The following is a 24,317-nucleotide window of genomic DNA, read 5'->3' on the forward strand; positions in this document are numbered from 1 at the left end:
AAACTGCTCTGTGATGTGTTGCTTCCACTCACAGAGTTACATCTGTATTTCGTGAATCTCTTTGGTAGCCTTATTTCTGTGGAATCTGAGAGCAGATATTTCGGATCCCTTTGAAGACTATAGGGCCAAAGGAAATATCCTCCGATAACAAAGAGAAAGAAGCTTTCTGAGAAACTTCTTTGTGTTCTGTGAAATCATCTCACAGAGTTACAGCTTTCCCCTCAAGAAGCCTTTCGCTAAGACAGTTCTTGTGGAATTGGAAAAGGGATGTTTGGGAGTCCATAGAGGTCTATGGTGAAAAAGGAAATATCCTCAGATGGAATCTGGAAAGAAGCTTTTTGAGAAACTGCTTAGTGTTCTGTTAATTCATCTCACAGAGTTACATCTGTATTTCGTGGATCTCTTTGCTAGCCTTATTTCTGTGGAATCTGAGAACAGATATTTCGGATCCCTTTGAAGACTATAGGGCCAAAGGAAATATCCTCCGATAACAAAGAGAAAGAAGCTTTCTGAGTAACTTCTTTGTGTTCTGTGAAATCATCTCACAGAGTTACAGCTTTCCCCTCAAGAAGCCTTTCCCTTAGACAGTTCTTGTGGAATTGGCAAAGTGATATTTGGAAGCCCATAGAGGACTATGGTGAAAAAGGAAATATCCTCAGATGAAATCTGGAAAGAAGCTTTCTGAGAAACTGCTTAGTGTTCTGTTAATTCATCTCACAGAGTTACATCTGTATTTCGTGTATCTCTTTGCTAGCCTTATTTCTGTGGAATATGAGAACAGATATTTCGGATCCCTTTGAAGACTATAGGGCCAAAGGAAGTATCCTCCGATAACAAAGAGAAAGAAGCTTTCTGAGAAACTTCTTTGTGTTCTGTGAAATCATCTCACAGAGTTACAGCTTTCCCCTCAAGAAGCCTTTCGCTAAGACAGTTCTTGTGGAATTGGCAAAGGGATATTTGGAAGCCCGTAGAGGGCTATGGTGAAAAAGGAAATATCCTCAGATGAAATCTGGAAAGAAGGCTTTCTGAGAAACTGCTCTGTGATGTGTGACTTCCACTCACAGAGTTACATCTGTATTTCGTGGATCTCTTTGCTAGCCTTATTTCTTTGGAATCTGAGAACAGATATTTCGGATCCCTTTGAAGACTATAGGGCCAAAGGAAATATCCTCCGATAACAAAGAGAAAGACGCTTTCTGAGAAACTTCTTTGGGTTCTGTGAAATCATCTCACAGTTACAGCTTTCCCCTCAAGAAGCCTTTCGCTAAGACAGTTCTTGTGGAATTGGCAAAGGGATATTTGGAATCCCATAGAGGGCTATGGTGAAAAAGGAAATATCCTCAGATGAAGTCTGGAAAGAATTTTTCTGAGAAACTGCTCTGTGTTCTGTGACTTCCACTCACAGAGTTACATCTGTATTTCGTGGATCTCTTGGCTAGCCTTATTTCTGTGGAATCTGAGAACAGATATTTCGGATTCCTTTGAAGACTATAGGGCCAAAGGAAATATCCTCCGATAACACAGAGAAAGAAGCTTTCTGAGAAACTTCTTTGTGTTCTGTGAAATCATCTCACAGAGTTACAGCTTTCCCCTCAAGAAGCCTTTCGCTAAGACAGTTCTTGTGGAATTGGCAAAGGGATATTTGGGAGCCCATAGAGGGTTATGGTGAAAAAGGAAATATCCTCAGATGAAATCTGGAAAGAAGCTTTCTGAGAAACTGCTTAGTGTTCTGTTAATTCATCTCACAGAGTTACATCTGTATTTCGTGGATCTCTTTGCTAGCCTTATTTCTGTGGAATCTGAGAACAGATATTTCGGATCCCTTTGAAGACTATAGGGCCAAAGGAAATATCCTCCGATAACAAAGAGAAAGAAGCTTTCTGAGAGACTTTTTTGTGTTCTGTGAAATCATCTCACAGAGTTACAGCTTTCCCTTCAAGAAGCCTTTCCCTTAGACAGTTCTTGTGGAATTAGAAAAGTGATATTTGGAAGCCCATAGAGGGTTATGGTGAAAAAGGAAATATCCTCAGATGAAATCTGGAAAGAAGCTTTCTGAGAAACTGCTTAGTGTTCTGTTAATTCACCTCACAGAGTTACATCTGCATTTCGTGGATCTCTTTGCTAGCCTTATTTCTGTGGAATCTGAGAACAGATATTTCGGATCCCTTTGAAGACTATAGGGCCAAAGGAAATATCCTCCGATAACAAAGAGAAAGAAGCTTTCTGAGAAACTTCTTTGTGTTCTGTGAAATCATCTCACAGAGTTACAGCTTTCCCCTCAAGAAGCCTTTCGCTAAGACAGTTCTTGTGGAATTGGCAAAGTGATATTTGGAAGCCCATAGAGGGCTATGGTGAAAAAGGAAATATCCTCAGATGAAATCTAGAAAGAAGCTTTCTGAGAAACTGCTCTGTGATGTGTGACTTCCACTCACAGAGTTACATCTGTATTTCGTGGATCTCTTTGCTAGCCTTATTTCTGTGGAATCTGAGAACAGATATTTCGGATCCCCCTGAAGACTATAGGGCCAATGGAAATATCCTCCGATAACAAAGAGAAAGAAGCTTTCTGAGAAACTTCTTTGTGTTCTGTGAAATCATCTCAGAGAGTTACAGCTTTCCCCTCAAGAAGCCTTTCGCTAAGACAGTTCTTGTGGAATTGGCAAAGGGATATTTGAGAGCCCATAGAGGCCTATGGTGAAACAGGAAATATCCTCAAATGTAATCTGGAAAGAAGCTTTCTGAGAAACTGCTTAGTGTTCTGTTAATTCATCTCACAGAGTTACATCTGTATTTCGTGGATCTCTTGGCTAGCCTTATTTCTGTGGAATCTGAGAACAGATATTTCGGATCCCTTTGAAGACTATAGGGCCAAAGGAAATATCCTCCGATAACAAAGAGAAAGAAGCTTTCTGAGAAACTTCTTTGTGTTCTGTGAAATCATCTCACAGAGTTACAGCTTTCCACTCAAGAAGCCTTTCGCTAAGACAGTTCTTGTGGAATTGGCAAAGTGATATTTGGGAGCCCATAGAGGACTATGGTGAAAAAGGAAATATCCTCAGATGAAATCTGGAAAGAAGCTTTCTGAGAAACTGCTTAGTGTTCTGTTAATTCATCTCACAGAGTTACATCTGTATTTCGTGGATCTCTTGGCTAGCCTTATTTCTGTGGAATCTGAGAACAGATATTTCGGATCCCTTTGAAGACTATAGAGCCAAAGAAGTATCCTCCGATAACAAAGAGAAAGAAGCTTTCTGAGAAACTTCTTCGGGTTCTGTGAAATCATCTCACAGAGTTACAGCTTTCCCCTCAAGAAGCCTTTCGCTAAGACAGTTCTTGTGGAATTTTCAGAGGGATATTTGGAAGCCCATAGAGGGCTAGGGTGAAAAAGGAAATATCCTCAGAAGAAATCTGGAGAGAAGCTTTCGGAGAAACTGCTCTGTGATGTGTGACTTCCACTCATAGAGTTAAATCTGTATTTCGTGGATCCCTTTGCTAGCCTTATTTCTGTGGAATCAGGGAACTGATATTTCGGATTCCTTTGAAGACTATAGGGCCAAAGGAAGTATCCTCCGATAACACAGAGAAAGAAGCTTTCTGAGAAACTTCTTTGTGTTCTGTGAAATCATCTCACAAAGTTACAGCTTGCCCTTCAAGAAGCCTTTCGCTAAGACAGTTCTTTTGGAATTGGCAAAGGGATATTTGGGAGCCCATAGAGGCCTCTGGTGAAAAAGGAAATATCCTCAGATGAAATCTGGAAAGTAGCTTTCTGAGAAACTGCTTAGTGTTCTGTTAATTCATCTCACAGAGTTACATCTGTATTTCGTGGATCTCTTTGCTAGCCTTATTTCTATGGAATCTGAGAACAGATATTTCGGATCCCTTTGAAGACTATAGGGCCAAAGGAAATATCCTCCGATAACAAAGAGAAAGAAGCTTTCTGAGAAACTTCTTTGTGTTCTGTGAAATCATCTCACAAAGTTACAGCTTTCCCCTCAAGAAGCCTTTCGCTAAGACAGTTCTTGTAGAATCGGCAAAGGGATATTTGGGAGCCCATAGAGGCCTATGGTGAAAAAGGAAATATCCTCAGATGAAATCTGGAAAGAAGCTTTCTGAGAAACTGCTCTGTGATGTGTGACTTCCACTCACAGAGTTACATCTGTATTTCGTGGATCTCTTTGCTAGCCTTATTTCTTTGGAATCTGAGAACAGATATTTCGGATCCCTTTGAAGACTATAGGGCCAAAGGAAATATCCTCCGATAACAAAGAGAAAGACGCTTTCTGAGAAACTTCTTTGGGTTCTGTGAAATCATCTCACAGAGTTACAGCTTTCCCCTCAAGAAGCCTTTCGCTAAGACAGTTCTTGTGGAATTGGCAAAGGGATATTTGGAATCCCATAGAGGGCTATGGTGAAAAAGGAAATATCCTCAGATGAAATCTGGAAAGAAGCTTTCTGAGAAACTGCTCTGTGTTCTGTGACTTCCACTGACAGAGTTACATCTTTATTACGTGGATCTCTTTGCTAGCCTTATTTCTGTGGAATCTGAGAACAGATATTTCGGATTCCTTTGAAGACTATAGGGCCAAAGGAAATATCCTCCGATAACACAGAGAAAGAAGCTTTCTGAGAAACTTCTTTGTGTTCTGTGAAATCATCTCACAGAGTTACAGCTTTCCCCTCAAGAAGCCTTTCGCTAAGACAGTTCTTGTGGAATTGGCAAAGGGATATTTGGGAGCCCATAGAGGGCTATGTTGAAAAAGGAAATATCCTCAGATGAAATCTGGAAAGAAGCTTTCTGAGAAACTGCTTAGTGTTCTGTTAATTCATCTCACAGAGTTACATCTGTATTTCGTGGATCTCTTTGCTAGCCTTATTTCTGTGGAATCTGAGAACAGATATTTCGGATCCCTTTGAAGACTATAGGGCCAAAGGAAATATCCTCCGATAACAAAGAGAAAGAAGCTTTCTGAGAGACTTCTTTGTGTTCTGTGAAATCATGTCACAGGGTTACAGCTTTCCCTTCAAGAAGCCTTTCCCTTAGACAGTTCTTGTGGAATTAGCAAAGTGATATTTGGAAGCCCTTAGAGGGTTATGGTGAAAAAGGAAATATCCTCAGATGAAATCTGGAAAGAAGCTTTCTGAGAAACTGCTTAGTGTTCTGTTAATTCACCTCACAGAGTTACATCTGTATTTCGTGGATTTCTTTCCTAGCCTTATTTCTGTGGAATCTGAGAACAGATATTTCGGATCCCGTTGAAGACTATAGGGTCAAAGGAAATATCCTCCGATAACAAAGAGAAAGAAGCTTTCTGAGAAACTTCTTTGTGTTCTGTGAAATCATCTCACAGAGTTACAGCTTTCCCTTCAAGAAGCCTTTCCCTTAGACAGTTCTTGTGGAATTGGCAAAGTGATATTTGGAAGCCCATAGAGGGCTATGGTGAAAAAGGAAATATCCTCAGATGAAATCTGGAAAGAAGCTTTCTGAGAAACTGCTCTGTGATGTGTGACTTCCACTCACAGAGTTACATCTGTATTTCGTGGATCTCTTTGCTAGCCTTATTTCTGTGGAATCTGAGAACAGATATTTCGGATCCCTTTGAAGACTAGAGGGCCAAAGGAAATATCCTCCGATAACACAGAGAAAGAAGCTTTCTGAGAAACTTCTTTGTGTTCTTTGAAATCATCTCACAGAGTTACAGCTTTCCCCTCAAGAAGCCTTTCGCTAAGACACTTCTTGTGGAATTGGCAAAGGGATATTTGGGAGCCCATTGAGGGGTATGGTGAAAAAGGAAATATCCTCAGATGAAATCTGGAAAGAAGCTTTCTGAGAAACTGCTCTGTGTTCTGTGACTTCCACTCACAGAGTTATATCTGTATTTCGTGGATCGCTTTGCTAGCCTTATTTCTGTGGAATCTGAGAACAGATATTTCGGATTCCTTTGAAGACTATAGGGCCAAAGGAAATATCCTCCGATAACACAGAGAAAGAAGCTTTCTGAGAAACTTCTTTGTGTTCTGTGAAATCATCTCACAGAGTTACAGCTTTCCCCTCAAGAAGCCTTTCGCTAAGACAGTTCTTGTGGAATTGGCAAAGGGATATTTGGGAGCCCATACAGGACTATGGTGAAAAAGGAAATATCCTCAGATGAAATCTGGAAAGAAGCTTTCTGAGAAACTGCTTAGTGTTCTGTTAATTCATCTCACAGAGTTACATCTGTATTTCGTGGATCTCTTTGCTAGCCTTATTTCTGTGGAATCTGAGAACAGATATTTCGGATCCCTTTGAAGACTATAGGGCCAAAGGAAATATCCTCTGATAACACAGAGAAAGAAGCTTTCTGAGAAACTTCTTTGTGTTCTGTGAAATCATCTCACAGAGTTACAGCTTTCCCCTCAAGAAGCCTTTCGCTAAGACAGTTCTTGTGGAATTGGCAAAGGGATATTTGGAAGCCCATTGAGGCCTATGGTGAAAAAGGAAATATCCTCAGATGAAATCTGGAAAGAAGCTTTCTGAGAAACTGCTTAGTGTTCTGTTAATTCATCTCACAGAGTTACATCTGTATTTCGTGGATCTCTTTGCTAGCCTTATTTCTGTGGAATCTGAGAACAGATATTTCGGATCCCTTTGAAGACTATAGGGCCAAAGGAAATATCCTCCAATAACAAAGAGAAAGAAGCTTTCTGAGAGACTTCTTTGTGTTCTGTGAAATCATCTCACAGAGTTACAGCTTTGCCCTCAAGAAGCCTTTCGCTAAGACAGTTCTTGTGGAACTGGCAAAGTGATATTTGGAAGCCCATAGAGGGCTATGGTGAAAAAGGAAATATCCTCAGATGAAATCTAGAAAGAAGCTTTCTGAGAAACTGCTCTGAGATGTGTGACTTCCACTCACAGAGTTACATCTGTATTTCTTGGATCTCTTTGCTAGCCTTATTTCTGTGGAATCTGAGAACAGATATTTCGGATCCCTTTGAAGACTATAGGGCCAAAGGAAATATCCTCCGATAACAAAGAGAAAGAAGCTTTCTGAGAGACTTCTTTGTGTTCTGTGAAATCATCTCACAGAGTTACAGCTTTCCCTTCAAGAAGCCTTTCCCTTAGACAGTTCTTGTGGAATTAGCAAAGTGATATTTGGAAGCCCATAGAGGGTTATGGTGAAAAAGGAAATATCCTCAGATGAAATCTGGAAAGAAGCTTTCTGAGAAACTGCTTAGTGTTCTGTTAATTCACCTCACAGAGTTACATCTGTATTTCGTGGATCTCTTTGCTAGCCTTATTTCTGTGGAATCTGAGAACAGATATTTCGGATCCCTTTGAAGACTATAGGGCCAAAGGAAATATCCTCCGATAACAAAGAGAAAGAAGCTTTCTGAGAGACTTCTTTGTGTTCTGTGAAATCATCTCACAGAGTTACAGCTTTCCCTTCAAGAAGCCTTTCCCTTAGACAGTTCTTGTGGAATTAGCAAAGTGATATTTGGAAGTCCATAGAGGGTTATGGTGAAAAAGGAAATATCCTCAGATGAAATCTGGAAAGAAGCTTTCTGAGAAACTGCTTAGTGTTCTGTTAATTCACCTCACAGAGTTACATCTGTATTTCGTGGATCTCTTTGCTAGCCTTATTTCTGTGGAATCTGAGAACAGATATTTCGGATCCCGTTGAAGACTATAGGGTCAAAGGAAATATCCTCCGATAACAAAGAGAAAGAAGCTTTCTGAGAAACTTCTTTGTGTTCTGTGAAATCATCTCACAGAGTTACAGCTTTCCCTTCAAGAAGCCTTTCCCTTAGACAGTTCTTGTGGAATTGGCAAAGTGATATTTGGAAGCCCATAGAGGGCTATGGTGAAAAAGGAAATATCCTCAGATGAAATCTGGAAAGAAGCTTTCTGAGAAACTGCTCTGTGATGTGTGACTTCCACTCACAGAGTTACATCTGTATTTCGTGGATCCCTTTGCTAGCCTTATTTCTGTGGAATCAGGGAACTGATATTTCGGATTCCTTTGAAGACTATAGGGCCAAAGGAAGTATCCTCCGATAACACAGAGAAAGAAGCTTTCTGAGAAACTTCTTTGTGTTCTGTGAAATCATCTCACAAAGTTACAGCTTGCCCTTCAAGAAGCCTTTCGCTAAGACAGTTCTTTTGGAATTGGCAAAGGGATATTTGGGAGCCCATAGAGGCCTCTGGTGAAAAAGGAAATATCCTCAGATGAAATCTGGAAAGTAGCTTTCTGAGAAACTGCTTAGTGTTCTGTTAATTCATCTCACAGAGTTACATCTGTATTTCGTGGATCTCTTTGCTAGCCTTATTTCTATGGAATCTGAGAACAGATATTTCGGATCCCTTTGAAGACTATAGGGCCAAAGGAAATATCCTCCGATAACAAAGAGAAAGAAGCTTTCTGAGAAACTTCTTTGTGTTCTGTGAAATCATCTCACAAAGTTACAGCTTTCCCCTCAAGAAGCCTTTCGCTAAGACAGTTCTTGTAGAATCGGCAAAGGGATATTTGGGAGCCCATAGAGGCCTATGGTGAAAAAGGAAATATCCTCAGATGAAATCTGGAAAGAAGCTTTCTGAGAAACTGCTCTGTGATGTGTGACTTCCACTCACAGAGTTACATCTGTACTTCGTGGATCTCTTTGCTAGCCTTATTTCTTTGGAATCTGAGAACAGATATTTCGGATCCCTTTGAAGACTATAGGGCCAAAGGAAATATCCTCCGATAACAAAGAGAAAGACGCTTTCTGAGAAACTTCTTTGGGTTCTGTGAAATCATCTCACAGAGTTACAGCTTTCCCCTCAAGAAGCCTTTCGCTAAGACAGTTCTTGTGGAATTGGCAAAGGGATATTTGGAATCCCATAGAGGGCTATGGTGAAAAAGGAAATATCCTCAGATGAAATCTGGAAAGAAGCTTTCTGAGAAACTGCTCTGTGTTCTGTGACTTCCACTGACAGAGTTACATCTTTATTACGTGGATCTCTTTGCTAGCCTTATTTCTGTGGAATCTGAGAACAGATATTTCGGATTCCTTTGAAGACTATAGGGCCAAAGGAAATATCCTCCGATAACACAGAGAAAGAAGCTTTCTGAGAAACTTCTTTGTGTTCTGTGAAATCATCTCACAGAGTTACAGCTTTCCCCTCAAGAAGCCTTTCGCTAAGACAGTTCTTGTGGAATTGGCAAAGGGATATTTGGGAGCCCATAGAGGGCTATGTTGAAAAAGGAAATATCCTCAGATGAAATCTGGAAAGAAGCTTTCTGAGAAACTGCTTAGTGTTCTGTTAATTCATCTCACAGAGTTACATCTGTATTTCGTGGATCTCTTTGCTAGCCTTATTTCTGTGGAATCTGAGAACAGATATTTCGGATCCCTTTGAAGACTATAGGGCCAAAGGAAATATCCTCCGATAACAAAGAGAAAGAAGCTTTCTGAGAGACTTCTTTGTGTTCTGTGAAATCATGTCACAGGGTTACAGCTTTCCCTTCAAGAAGCCTTTCCCTTAGACAGTTCTTGTGGAATTAGCAAAGTGATATTTGGAAGCCCTTAGAGGGTTATGGTGAAAAAGGAAATATCCTCAGATGAAATCTGGAAAGAAGCTTTCTGAGAAACTGCTTAGTGTTCTGTTAATTCACCTCACAGAGTTACATCTGTATTTCGTGGATTTCTTTCCTAGCCTTATTTCTGTGGAATCTGAGAACAGATATTTCGGATCCCGTTGAAGACTATAGGGTCAAAGGAAATATCCTCCGATAACAAAGAGAAAGAATCTTTCTGAGAAACTTCTTTGTGTTCTGTGAAATCATCTCACAGAGTTACAGCTTTCCCTTCAAGAAGCCTTTCCCTTAGACAGTTCTTGTGGAATTGGCAAAGTGATATTTGGAAGCCCATAGAGGGCTATGGTGAAAAAGGAAATATCCTCAGATGAAATCTGGAAAGAAGCTTTCTGAGAAACTGCTCTGTGATGTGTGACTTCCACTCACAGAGTTACATCTGTATTTCGTGGATCTCTTTGCTAGCCTTATTTCTGTGGAATCTGAGAACAGATATTTCGGATCCCTTTGAAGACTAGAGGGCCAAAGGAAATATCCTCCGATAACACAGAGAAAGAAGCTTTCTGAGAAACTTCTTTGTGTTCTTTGAAATCATCTCACAGAGTTACAGCTTTCCCCTCAAGAAGCCTTTCGCTAAGACACTTCTTGTGGAATTGGCAAAGGGATATTTGGGAGTCCATTGAGGGGTATGGTGAAAAAGGAAATATCCTCAGATGAAATCTGGAAAGAAGCTTTCTGAGAAACTGCTCTGTGTTCTGTGACTTCCACTCACAGAGTTATATCTGTATTTCGTGGATCGCTTTGCTAGCCTTATTTCTGTGGAATCTGAGAACAGATATTTCGGATTCCTTTGAAGACTATAGGGCCAAAGGAAATATCCTCCGATAACACAGAGAAAGAAGCTTTCTGAGAAACTTCTTTGTGTTCTGTGAAATCATCTCACAGAGTTACAGCTTTCCCCTCAAGAAGCCTTTCGCTAAGACAGTTCTTGTGGAATTGGCAAAGGGATATTTGGGAGCCCATAGAGGCCTATGGTGAAAAAGGAAATATCCTCAGATGAAATCTGGAAAGAAGCTTTCTGAGAAACTGCTTAGTGTTCTGTTAATTCATCTCACAGAGTTACATCTGTATTTCGTGGATCTCTTTGCTAGCCTTATTTCTGTGGAATCTGAGAACAGATATTTCGGATCCCTTTGAAGACTATAGGGCCAAAGGAAATATCCTCCGATAACACAGAGAAAGAAGCTTTCTGAGAAACTTCTTTGTGTTCTGTGAAATCATCTCACAGAGTTACAGCTTTCCCCTCAAGAAGCCTTTCGCTAAGACAGTTCTTGTGGAATTGGCAAAGGGATATTTGGAAGCCCATTGAGGCCTATGGTGAAAAAGGAAATATCCTCAGATGAAATCTGGAAAGAAGCTTTCTGAGAAACTGCTTAGTGTTCTGTTAATTCATCTCACAGAGTTACATCTGTATTTCGTGGATCTCTTTGCTAGCCTTATTTCTGTGGAATCTGAGAACAGATATTTCGGATCCCTTTGAAGACTATAGGGCCAAAGGAAATATCCTCCAATAACAAAGAGAAAGAAGCTTTCTGAGAGACTTCTTTGTGTTCTGTGAAATCATCTCACAGAGTTACAGCTTTGCCCTCAAGAAGCCTTTCGCTAAGACAGTTCTTGTGGAATTGGCAAAGTGATATTTGGAAGCCCATAGAGGGCTATGGTGAAAAAGGAAATATCCTCAGATGAAATCTAGAAAGAAGCTTTCTGAGAAACTGCTCTGTGATGTGTGACTTCCACTCACAGAGTTACATCTGTATTTCTTGGATCTCTTTGCTAGCCTTATTTCTGTGGAATCTGAGAACAGATATTTCGGATCCCTTTGAAGACTATAGGGCCAAAGGAAATATCCTCCGATAACAAAGAGAAAGAAGCTTTCTGAGAGACTTCTTTGTGTTCTGTGAAATCATCTCACAGAGTTACAGCTTTCCCTTCAAGAAGCCTTTCCCTTAGACAGTTCTTGTGGAATTAGCAAAGTGATATTTGGAAGCCCATAGAGGGTTATGGTGAAAAAGGAAATATCCTCAGATGAAATCTGGAAAGAAGCTTTCTGAGAAACTGCTTAGTGTTCTGTTAATTCACCTCACAGAGTTACATCTGTATTTCGTGGATCTCTTTGCTAGCCTTATTTCTGTGGAATCTGAGAACAGATATTTCGGATCCCTTTGAAGACTATAGGGCCAAAGGAAATATCCTCCGATAACAAAGAGAAAGAAGCTTTCTGAGAGACTTCTTTGTGTTCTGTGAAATCATCTCACAGAGTTACAGCTTTCCCTTCAAGAAGCCTTTCCCTTAGACAGTTCTTGTGGAATTAGCAAAGAGATATTTGGAAGTCCATAGAGGGTTATGGTGAAAAAGGAAATATCCTCAGATGAAATCTGGAAAGAAGCTTTCTGAGAAACTGCTTAGTGTTCTGTTAATTCACCTCACAGAGTTACATCTGTATTTCGTGGATCTCTTTGCTAGCCTTATTTCTGTGGAATCTGAGAACAGATATTTCGGATCCCGTTGAAGACTATAGGGTCAAAGGAAATATCCTCCGATAACAAAGAGAAAGAAGCTTTCTGAGAAACTTCTTTGTGTTCTGTGAAATCATCTCACAGAGTTACAGCTTTCCCTTCAAGAAGCCTTTCCCTTAGACAGTTCTTGTGGAATTGGCAAAGTGATATTTGGAAGCCCATAGAGGGCTATGGTGAAAAAGGAAATATCCTCAGATGAAATCTGGAAAGAAGCTTTCTGAGAAACTGCTCTGTGATGTGTGACTTCCACTCACAGAGTTACATCTGTATTTCGTGGATCTCTTTGCTAGCCTTATTTCTGTGGAATCTGAGAACAGATATTTCGGATCCCTTTGAAGACTATAGGGCCAAAGGAAATATCCTCCGATAACACAGAGAAAGAAGCTTTCTGAGAAACTTCTTTGTGTTCTGTGAAATCATCTCACAGAGTTACAGCTTTCCCCTCAAGAAGCCTTTCGCTAAGACAGTTCTTGTGGAATTGGCAAAGGGATATTTGGGAGCCCATTGAGGCCTATGGTGAAAAAGGAAATATCCTCAGATGAAATCTGGAAAGAAGCTTTCTGAGAAACTGCTTAGTGTTCTGTTAATTCATCTCACTGAGTTACATCTGTATTTCGTGGATCTCTTTGCTAGCCTTATTTCTGTGGAATCTGAGAACAGATATTTCGGATCCCTTTGAAGACTATAGGGCCAAAGGAAATATCCTCCAATAACAAAGAGAAAGAAGCTTTCTGAGAGACTTCTTTGTGTTCTGTGAAATCATGTCACAGAGTTACAGCTTTCCCCTCAAGAAGCCTTTCGCTAAGACAGTTCTTGTGGAATTGGCAAAGGGATATTTGGGAGCCCATAGAGGGCTATGTTGAAAAAGGAAATATCCTCAGATGAAATCTGGAAAGAAGCTTTCTGAGAAACTGCTTAGTGTTCTGTTAATTCATCTCACAGAGTTACATCTGTATTTCGTGGATCTCTTTGCTAGCCTTATTTCTGTGGAATCTGAGAACAGATATTTCGGATCCCTTTGAAGACTATAGGGCCAAAGGAAATATCCTCCGATAACAAAGAGAAAGAAGCTTTCTGAGAGACTTCTTTGTGTTCTGTGAAATCATGTCACAGGGTTACAGCTTTCCCTTCAAGAAGCCTTTCCCTTAGACAGTTCTTGTGGAATTAGCAAAGTGATATTTGGAAGCCCTTAGAGGGTTATGGTGAAAAAGGAAATATCCTCAGATGAAATCTGGAAAGAAGCTTTCTGAGAAACTGCTTAGTGTTCTGTTAATTCACCTCACAGAGTTACATCTGTATTTCGTGGATTTCTTTCCTAGCCTTATTTCTGTGGAATCTGAGAACAGATATTTCGGATCCCGTTGAAGACTATAGGGTCAAAGGAAATATCCTCCGATAACAAAGAGAAAGAATCTTTCTGAGAAACTTCTTTGTGTTCTGTGAAATCATCTCACAGAGTTACAGCTTTCCCTTCAAGAAGCCTTTCCCTTAGACAGTTCTTGTGGAATTGGCAAAGTGATATTTGGAAGCCCATAGAGGGCTATGGTGAAAAAGGAAATATCCTCAGATGAAATCTGGAAAGAAGCTTTCTGAGAAACTGCTCTGTGATGTGTGACTTCCACTCACAGAGTTACATCTGTATTTCGTGGATCTCTTTGCTAGCCTTATTTCTGTGGAATCTGAGAACAGATATTTCGGATCCCTTTGAAGACTAGAGGGCCAAAGGAAATATCCTCCGATAACACAGAGAAAGAAGCTTTCTGAGAAACTTCTTTGTGTTCTTTGAAATCATCTCACAGAGTTACAGCTTTCCCCTCAAGAAGCCTTTCGCTAAGACACTTCTTGTGGAATTGGCAAAGGGATATTTGGGAGCCCATTGAGGGGTATGGTGAAAAAGGAAATATCCTCAGATGAAATCTGGAAAGAAGCTTTCTGAGAAACTGCTCTGTGTTCTGTGACTTCCACTCACAGAGTTATATCTGTATTTCGTGGATCGCTTTGCTAGCCTTATTTCTGTGGAATCTGAGAACAGATATTTCGGATTCCTTTGAAGACTATAGGGCCAAAGGAAATATCCTCCGATAACACAGAGAAAGAAGCTTTCTGAGAAACTTCTTTGTGTTCTGTGAAATCATCTCACAGAGTTACAGCTTTCCCCTCAAGAAGCCTTTCGCTAAGACAGTTCTTGTGGAATTGGCAAAGGGATATTTGGGAGCCCATAGAGGCCTATGGTGAAAAAGGAAATATCCTCAGATGAAATCTGGAAAGAAGCTTTCTGAGAAACTGCTTAGTGTTCTGTTAATTCATCTCACAGAGTTACATCTGTATTTCGTGGATCTCTTTGCTAGCCTTATTTCTGTGGAATCTGAGAACAGATATTTCGGATCCCTTTGAAGACTATAGGGCCAAAGGAAATATCCTCCGATAACACAGAGAAAGAAGCTTTCTGAGAAACTTCTTTGTGTTCTGTGAAATCATCTCACAGAGTTACAGCTTTCCCCTCAAGAAGCCTTTCGCTAAGACAGTTCTTGTGGAATTGGCAAAGGGATATTTGGAAGCCCATTGAGGCCTATGGTGAAAAAGGAAATATCCTCAGATGAAATCTGGAAAGAAGCTTTCTGAGAAACTGCTTAGTGTTCTGTTAATTCATCTCACAGAGTTACATCTGTATTTCGTGGATCTCTTTGCTAGCCTTATTTCTGTGGAATCTGAGAACAGATATTTCGGATCCCTTTGAAGACTATAGGGCCAAAGGAAATATCCTCCAATAACAAAGAGAAAGAAGCTTTCTGAGAGACTTCTTTGTGTTCTGTGAAATCATCTCACAGAGTTACAGCTTTGCCCTCAAGAAGCCTTTCGCTAAGACAGTTCTTGTGGAATTGGCAAAGTGATATTTGGAAGCCCATAGAGGGCTATGGTGAAAAAGGAAATATCCTCAGATGAAATCTAGAAAGAAGCTTTCTGAGAAACTGCTCTGTGATGTGTGACTTCCACTCACAGAGTTACATCTGTATTTCTTGGATCTCTTTGCTAGCCTTATTTCTGTGGAATCTGAGAACAGATATTTCGGATCCCTTTGAAGACTATAGGGCCAAAGGAAATATCCTCCGATAACAAAGAGAAAGAAGCTTTCTGAGAGACTTCTTTGTGTTCTGTGAAATCATCTCACAGAGTTACAGCTTTCCCTTCAAGAAGCCTTTCCCTTAGACAGTTCTTGTGGAATTAGCAAAGTGATATTTGGAAGCCCATAGAGGGTTATGGTGAAAAAGGAAATATCCTCAGAGGAAATCTGGAAAGAAGCTTTCTGAGAAACTGCTTAGTGTTCTGTTAATTCACCTCACAGAGTTACATCTGTATTTCGTGGATCTCTTTGCTAGCCTTATTTCTGTGGAATCTGAGAACAGATATTTCGGATCCCTTTGAAGACTATAGGGCCAAAGGAAATATCCTCCGATAACAAAGAGAAAGAAGCTTTCTGAGAGACTTCTTTGTGTTCTGTGAAATCATCTCACAGAGTTACAGCTTTCCCTTCAAGAAGCCTTTCCCTTAGACAGTTCTTGTGGAATTAGCAAAGAGATATTTGGAAGTCCATAGAGGGTTATGGTGAAAAAGGAAATATCCTCAGATGAAATCTGGAAAGAAGCTTTCTGAGAAACTGCTTAGTGTTCTGTTAATTCACCTCACAGAGTTACATCTGTATTTCGTGGATCTCTTTGCTAGCCTTATTTCTGTGGAATCTGAGAACAGATATTTCGGATCCCGTTGAAGACTATAGGGTCAAAGGAAATATCCTCCGATAACAAAGAGAAAGAAGCTTTCTGAGAAACTTCTTTGTGTTCTGTGAAATCATCTCACAGAGTTACAGCTTTCCCTTCAAGAAGCCTTTCCCTTAGACAGTTCTTGTGGAATTGGCAAAGTGATATTTGGAAGCCCATAGAGGGCTATGGTGAAAAAGGAAATATCCTCAGATGAAATCTGGAAAGAAGCTTTCTGAGAAACTGCTCTGTGATGTGTGACTTCCACTCACAGAGTTACATCTGTATTTCGTGGATCTCTTTGCTAGCCTTATTTCTGTGGAATCTGAGAACAGATATTTCGGATCCCTTTGAAGACTATAGGGCCAAAGGAAATATCCTCCGATAACACAGAGAAAGAAGCTTTCTGAGAAACTTCTTTGTGTTCTGTGAAATCATCTCACAGAGTTACAGCTTTCCCCTCAAGAAGCCTTTCGCTAAGACAGTTCTTGTGGAATTGGCAAAGGGATATTTGGGAGCCCATTGAGGCCTATGGTGAAAAAGGAAATATCCTCAGATGAAATCTGGAAAGAAGCTTTCTGAGAAACTGCTTAGTGTTCTGTTAATTCATCTCACTGAGTTACATCTGTATTTCGTGGATCTCTTTGCTAGCCTTATTTCTGTGGAATCTGAGAACAGATATTTCGGATCCCTTTGAAGACTATAGGGCCAAAGGAAATATCCTCCAATAACAAAGAGAAAGAAGCTTTCTGAGAGACTTCTTTGTGTTCTGTGAAATCATGTCACAGAGTTACAGCTTTCCCTTCAAGAAGCCTTTCCCTTAGACAGTTCTTGTGGAATTAGCAAGGTGATATTTGGAAGCCCGAAGAGGGTTATGGTGAAAAAGGAAATATCCTCAGATGAAATCTGGAAAGAAGCTTTCTGAGAAACTGCTTAGTGTTCTGTTAATTCACCTCACAGAGTTACATCTGCATTTCGTGGATCTCTTTGCTAGCCTTATTTCTGTGGAATCTGAGAACAGATATTTCGGATCCCTTTGAAGACTATAGGGTCAAAGGAAATATCCTCCGATAACAAAGAGAAAGAATCTTTCTGAGAAACTTCTTTGTGTTCTGTGAAATCATCTCACAGAGTTACAGATTTCCCTTCAAGAAGCCTTTCCCTTTGACAGTTCTTGTGGAATTGGCAAAGTGATATTTGGAAGCCCATAGAGGGCTATGGTGAAAAAGGAAATATCCTCAGATGAAATCTGGAAAGAAGCTTTCTGAGAAACTGCTCTGTGATGTGTGACTTCCACTCACAGAGTTATATCTGTATTTCGTGGATCTCTTTGCTAGCCTTATTTCTGTGGAATCTGAGAACAGATATTTCGGATCCCTTTGAAGACTATAGGGCCAAAGGAAATATCCTCCGAAAACAAAGAGAAAGAAGCTTTCTGAGAAACTTCTTTGTGTTCTGTGAAATCACCTCACAGAGTTACAGCTTTCCATTCAAGAAGCCTTTCGCTAAGACAGTTCTTGTGGAATTGGCAAAGTGATATTTGGGAGCCCTTAGAGGGCTATGGTGAAAAAGGAAATATCCTCAGATGAAATCTGGAAAGAAGCTTTCTGAGAAAATGGTTAGTGTTCTGTTAATTCATCTCACAGAGTTACATCTGTATTTCGTGGATCTCTTTGCTAGCCTTATTTCTGTGGAATCTGAGAACAGATATTTCGGATCCCTTTGAAGACTATAGGGCCAAAGGAAATATCCTCCGATAACAAAGAGAAAGTAGCTTTCTGAGAAACGTCTTTGGGTTCTGTGAAATCATCTCACAGAGTTACAGCTTTCCCCTCAAGAAGCCTTTCGCTAAGACAGTTATTGTGGAATTGGCAAAGGGATATTTGGAAGCCCATAGAGGACTATGGTGAAAAAGGAAATATCCTCAGATGAAATCTGGAAAGAAGCTTTCTGAGAAACTGCTCTGTGATGTGTGACTTCCACTCACAGAGTTACATCTGTATTTCGTGGATCTCTTTGCTAGCCTTATTTCTGTGGAATCTGAGAACAGATATTTCGGATTCCTTTGAAGACTATAGGGCCAAAGGAAATATCCTCCGATAACAAAGAGAAAGAAGCTTTCTGAGAAACTACTTTGTGTTCTGTGAAATCATCTCACAGAGTGACAGCTTTCCCCTCAAGACGCCTTTCGCTAAGACAGTTCTTGTGGAATTGGCAAAGGGATATTTGGAAGCCCATAGAGGCCTATGGTGAAAAAGGAAATATCCTCAGATGAAATCTGGAAAGAAGCTTTCTGAGAAACTGCTCTGTGATGTGTGACTTCCACTCACAGAGTTACATCTGTATTTCGTGGATCTCTTTGCTAGCCTTATTTCTGTGGAATCTGAGAACAGATATTTCGGATCCCTTTGAAGACTATAGGGCCAAAGGAAATATCCTCCGATAACACAGAGAAAGAAGCTTTCTGAGAAACTTCTTTGTGTTCTGTGAAATCGTCTCACAGAGTTACAGCTTTCCCCTCAAGAAGCCTTTCGCTAAGACAGTTCTTGTGGAATTGGCAAAGGGATATTTGGGAGCCCATTGAGGCCTATGGTGAAAAAGGAAATATCCTCAGATGAAATCTGGAAAGAAGCTTTCTGAGAAACTGCTTAGTGTTCTGTTAATTCATCTCACAGAGTTACATCTGTATTTCGTGGATCTCTTTGCTAGCCTTATTTCTGTGGAATCTGAGAACAGATATTTCGGATCCCTTTGAAGACTATAGGGCCAAAGGAAATATCCTCCAATAACAAAGAGAAAGATGCTTTCTGAGAGACTTCTTTGTGTTCTGTGAAATCATCTCACAGAGTTACAGCTTTCCCTTCAAGAAGCCTTTCCTTTAGACAGTTCTTGTGGAATTAGCAAAGTGATATTTGGAAGCCGGTAGAGGGTTATGGTGAAAAAGGAAATATCCTCAGATGAAATCTGGAAAGAAGCTTTCTGTGAAACTGCTTAGTGTTCTGTTAATTCACCTCACAGAGTTACATCTGCATTTCGTGGATCTCTTTGCTAGCCTTATTTCTGTGGAATCTGAGAACAGATATTTCGGATCCCTTTGAAGACTATAGGGTCAAAGGAAATATCCTCCGATAACAAAGAGAAAGAATCTTTCTGAGAAACTTCTTTGTGTTCTGTGAAATCATCTCACAGAGTTACAGATTTCCCTTCAAGAAGCCTTTCCCTTAGACAGTTCTTGTGGAATTGGCAAAGTGATATTTGGAAGCCCATAGAGGGCTATGGTGAAAAAGGAAATATCCTCAGATGAAATCTGGAAAGAAGCTTTCTGAGAAACTGCTCTGTGATGTGTGACTTCCACTCACAGAGTTACATCTGTATTTCGTGGATCTCTTTGCTAGCCTTATTTCTGTGGAATCTGAGAACAGATATTTCGGATCCCTTTGAAGACTATAGGGCCAAAGGAAATATCCTCCGAAAACAAAGAGAAAGAAGCTTTCTGAGAAACTTCTTTGTGTTCTGTGAAATCACCTCACAGAGTTACAGCTTTCCATTCAAGAAGCCTTTCGCTAAGACAGTTCTTGTGGAATTGGCAAAGTGATATTTGGGAGCCCATAGAGGGCTATGGTGAAAAAGGAAATATCCTCAGATGAAATCTGGAAAGAAGCTTTCTGAGAAACTGCTTAGTGTTCTGTTAATTCATCTCACAGAGTTACATCTGTATTTCGTGGATCTCTTTGCTAGCCTTATTTCTGTGGAATCTGAGAACAGATATTTCGGATCCCTTTGAAGACAATAGGGCCAAAGGAAATATCCTCCGATAACACCGAGAAAGAAGCTTTCTGAGAAACTTCTTTGTGTTCTGTGAAATCATCTCACAGAGTTACAGCTTTCCCCTCAAGAAGCCTTTCGCTAAGACAGTTCTTGTGGAATTGGCAAAGGGATATTTGGGAGCCCATTGAGGCCTATGGTGAAAAAGGAAATATCCTCAGATGAAATCTGGAAAGAAGCTTTCTGAGAAACTGCTTAGTGTTCTGTTAATTCATCTCACTGAGTTACATCTGTATTTCGTGGATCTCTTTGCTAGCCTTATTTCTGTGGAATCTGAGAACAGATATTTCGGATCCCTTTGAAGACTATAGGGCCAAAGGAAATATCCTCCAATAACAAAGAGAAAGAAGCTTTCTGAGAGACTTCTTTGTGTTCTGTGAAATCATGTCACAGAGTTACAGCTTTCCCTTCAAGAAGCCTTTCCCTTAGACAGTTCTTGTGGAATTAGCAAGGTGATATTTGGAAGCCCGAAGAGGGTTATGGTGAAAAAGGAAATATCCTCAGATGAAATCTGGAAAGAAGCTTTCTGAGAAACTGCTTAGTGTTCTGTTAATTCACCTCACAGAGTTACATCTGCATTTCGTGGATCTCTTTGCTAGCCTTATTTCTGTGGAATCTGAGAACAGATATTTCGGATCCCTTTGAAGACTATAGGGTCAAAGGAAATATCCTCCGATAACAAAGAGAAAGAATCTTTCTGAGAAACTTCTTTGTGTTCTGTGAAATCATCTCACAGAGTTACAGATTTCCCTTCAAGAAGCCTTTCCCTTAGACAGTTCTTGTGGAATTGGCAAAGTGATATTTGGAAGCCCATAGAGGGCTATGGTGAAAAAGGAAATATCCTCAGATGAAATCTGGAAAGAAGCTTTCTGAGAAACTGCTCTGTGATGTGTGACTTCCACTCACAGAGTTACATCTGTATTTCGTGGATCTCTTTGCAAGCCTTATTTCTGTGGAATCTGAGAACAGATATTTCGGATCCCTTTGAAGACTATAGGGCCAAAGGAAATATCCTCCGAAAACAAAGAGAAAGAAGCTTTCTGAGAAACTTCTTTGTGTTCTGTGAAATCACCTCACAGAGTTACAGCTTTCCATTCAAGAAGCCTTTCGCTAAGACAGTTCTTGTGGAATTGGCAAAGTGATATTTGGGAGCCCTTAGAGGGCTATGGTGAAAAAGGAAATATCCTCAGATGAAATCTGGAAAGAAGCTTTCTGAGAAAATGCTTAGTGTTCTGTTAATTCATCTCACAGAGTTACATCTGTATTTCGTGGATCTCTTTGCTAGCCTTATTTCTGTGGAATCTGAGAACAGATATTTCGGATCCCTTTGAAGACTATAGGGCCAAAGGAAATATCCTCCGATAACAAAGAGAAAGTAGCTTTCTGAGAAACGTCTTTGGGTTCTGTGAAATCATCTCACAGAGTTACAGCTTTCCCCTCAAGAAGCCTTTCGCTAAGACAGTTATTGTGGAATTGGCAAAGGGATATTTGGAAGCCCATAGAGGACTATGGTGAAAAAGGAAATATCCTCAGATGAAATCTGGAAAGAAGCTTTCTGAGAAACTGCTCTGTGATGTGTGACTTCCACTCACAGAGTTACATCTGTATTTCGTGGATCTCTTTGCTAGCCTTATTTCTGTGGAATCTGAGAACAGATATTTCGGATTCCTTTGAAGACTATAGGGCCAAAGGAAATATCCTCCGATAACAATGAGAAAGAAGCTTTCTGAGAAACTTCTTTGTGTTCTGTGAAATCATCTCACAGAGTGACAGCTTTCCCCTCAAGACGCCTTTCGCTAAGACAGTTCTTGTGGAATTGGCAAAGGGATATTTGGAAGCCCATAGAGGCCTATGGTGAAAAAGGAAATATCCTCAGATGAAATCTGGAAAGAAGCTTTCTGAGAAACTGCTCTGTGATGTGTGACTTCCACTCACAGAGTTACATCTGTATTTCGTGGATCTCTTTGCTAGCCTTATTTCTGTGGAATCTGAGAACAGATATTTCGGATCCCTTTGAAGACTATAGGGCCAAAGGAAATATCCTCCGATAACACAGAGAAAGAAGCTTTCTGAGAAACTTCTTTGTGTTCTGTGAAATCATCTCACAGAGTTACAGCTTTCCCCTCAAGAAGCCTTTCGCTAAGACAGTTCTTGTGGAATTGGCAAAGGGATATTTGGGAGCCCTTTGAGGCCTATGGTGAAAAAGGAAATATCCTCAGATGAAATCTGGAAAGAAGCTTTCTGAGAAACTGCTTAGTGTTCTGTTAATTCATCTCACAGAGTTACATCTGTATTTCGTGGATCTCTTTGCTAGCCTTATTTCTGTGGAATCTGAGAACAGATATTTCGGATCCCTTTGAAGACTATAGGGCCAAAGGAAATATCCTCCAATAACAAAGAGAAAGATGCTTTCTGAGAGACTTCTTTGTGTTCTGTGAAATCATCTCACAGAGTTACAGCTTTCCCTTCAAGAAGCCTTTCCTTTAGACAGTTCTTGTGGAATTAGCAAAGTGATATTTAGAAGCCGGTAGAGGGTTATGGTGAAAAAGGAAATATCCTCAGATGAAATCTGGAAAGAAGCTTTCTGTGAAACTGCTTAGTGTTCTGTTAATTCACCTCACAGAGTTACATCTGCATTTCGTGGATCTCTTTGCTAGCCTTATTTCTGTGGAATCTGAGAACAGATATTTCGGATCCCTTTGAAGACTATAGGGTCAAAGGAAATATCCTCCGATAACAAAGAGAAAGAATCTTTCTGAGAAACTTCTTTGTGTTCTGTGAAATCATCTCACAGAGTTACAGATTTCCCTTCAAGAAGCCTTTCCCTTAGACAGTTCTTGTGGAATTGGCAAAGTGATATTTGGAAGCCCATAGAGGGCTATGGTGAAAAAGGAAATATCCTCAGATGAAATCTGGAAAGAAGCTTTCTGAGAAACTGCTCTGTGATGTGTGACTTCCACTCACAGAGTTACATCTGTATTTCGTGGATCTCTTTGCTAGCCTTATTTCTGTGGAATCTGAGAACAGATATTTCGGATCCCTTTGAAGACTATAGGGCCAAAGGAAATATCCTCCGAAAACAAAGAGAAAGAAGCTTTCTGAGAAACTTCTTTGTGTTCTGTGAAATCACCTCACAGAGTTACAGCTTTCCATTCAAGAAGCCTTTCGCTAAGACAGTTCTTGTGTAATTGGCAAAGTGATATTTGGGAGCCCATAGAGGGCTATGGTGAAAAAGGAAATATCCTCAGATGAAATCTGGAAAGAAGCTTTCTGAGAAACTGCTTAGTGTTCTGTTAATTCATCTCACAGAGTTACATCTGTATTTCGTGGATCTCTTTGCTAGCCTTATTTCTGTGGAATCTGAGAACAGATATTTCGGATCCCTTTGAAGACTATAGGGCCAAAGGAAATATCCTCCGATAACAAAGAGAAAGAAGCTTTCTGAGAAACTTCTTTGTGTTCTGTGAAATCATCTCACAGAGTTACAGCTTTCCCCTCAAGAAGCCTTTCGCTAAGACAGTTCTTGTGGAATTGGCAAAGTGATATTTGGGAGCCCATAGAGGACTATGGTGAAAAGGAAATATCCTCAGATGAAATCTGGAAAGAATCTTTCTGAGAAACTGCTTAGTGTTCTGTTAATTCATCTCACAGAGTTACATCTGTATTTCGTGGATCTCTTTGCTAGCCTTATTTCTGTGGAATCTGAGAACAGATATTTCGGATCCCTTTGAAGACTATAGGGCCAAAGGAAATATCCTCCGATAACAAAGAGAAAGAAGCTTTCTGAGAAACTTCTTTGAGTTCTGTGAAATCATCTAACAGAGTTACAGCTTTCCCCTCAAGAAGCCTTTCGCTAAGACAGTTCTTGTGGAATTGGCAAAGGGATATATGGAAGCCCATAGAGGGCTATGGTGAAAAAGGAAATATCCTCAGATGAAATCTGGAAAGAAGCTTTCTGGAAAACTGCTCTGTGATGTGTGACTTCCACTCACAGAGTTACATCTGTATTTCGTGGATCTCTTTGCTAGCCTTATTTCTGTGGAATCTGAGAACAGATATTTCGGATTCCTTTGAAGACTATAGGGCCAAAGAAAATATCCTCCGATAACACAGAGAAAGAAGCTTTCTGCGCAACTTCTTTGTGTTCTGTGAAATCATCTCACAGAGTTACAGCTTTCCCCTCAAGAAGCCTTTCGCTAAGACAGTTCTTGTGGAATTGGCAAAGGGATATTTGGGAGCCCATAGAGGCCTATGGTGAAAAAGGAAATATACTCAGATGAAATCTGGAAAGAAGCTTTCTGAGAAACTGCTTAGTGTTGTGTTAATTCATCTCACAGAGTTACATCTGTATTTCGTGGATCTCTTTGCTAGCCTTATTTCTGTGGAATCTGAGAACAGATATTTCGGATCCCTTTGAAGACTATAGGGCCAAAGGAAATATCCTCCGATAACAAAGAGAAAGAAGCTTTCTGAGAAACTTCTTTGTGTTCTGTGAAATCATCTCACAGAGTTACAGCTTTCCCTTCAAGAAGCCTTTCCCGTAGACAGTTATTGTGGAATTGGCAAAGTGATATTTGGAAGCCCATAGAGGGCTCTGGTGAAATAGGAAATAT

This window comes from Macaca mulatta, chromosome 17 (assembly GCF_049350105.2).
Source record: "Macaca mulatta isolate MMU2019108-1 chromosome 17, T2T-MMU8v2.0, whole genome shotgun sequence".
In the NCBI taxonomy this organism is placed as follows: domain Eukaryota; kingdom Metazoa; phylum Chordata; class Mammalia; order Primates; family Cercopithecidae; genus Macaca; species Macaca mulatta.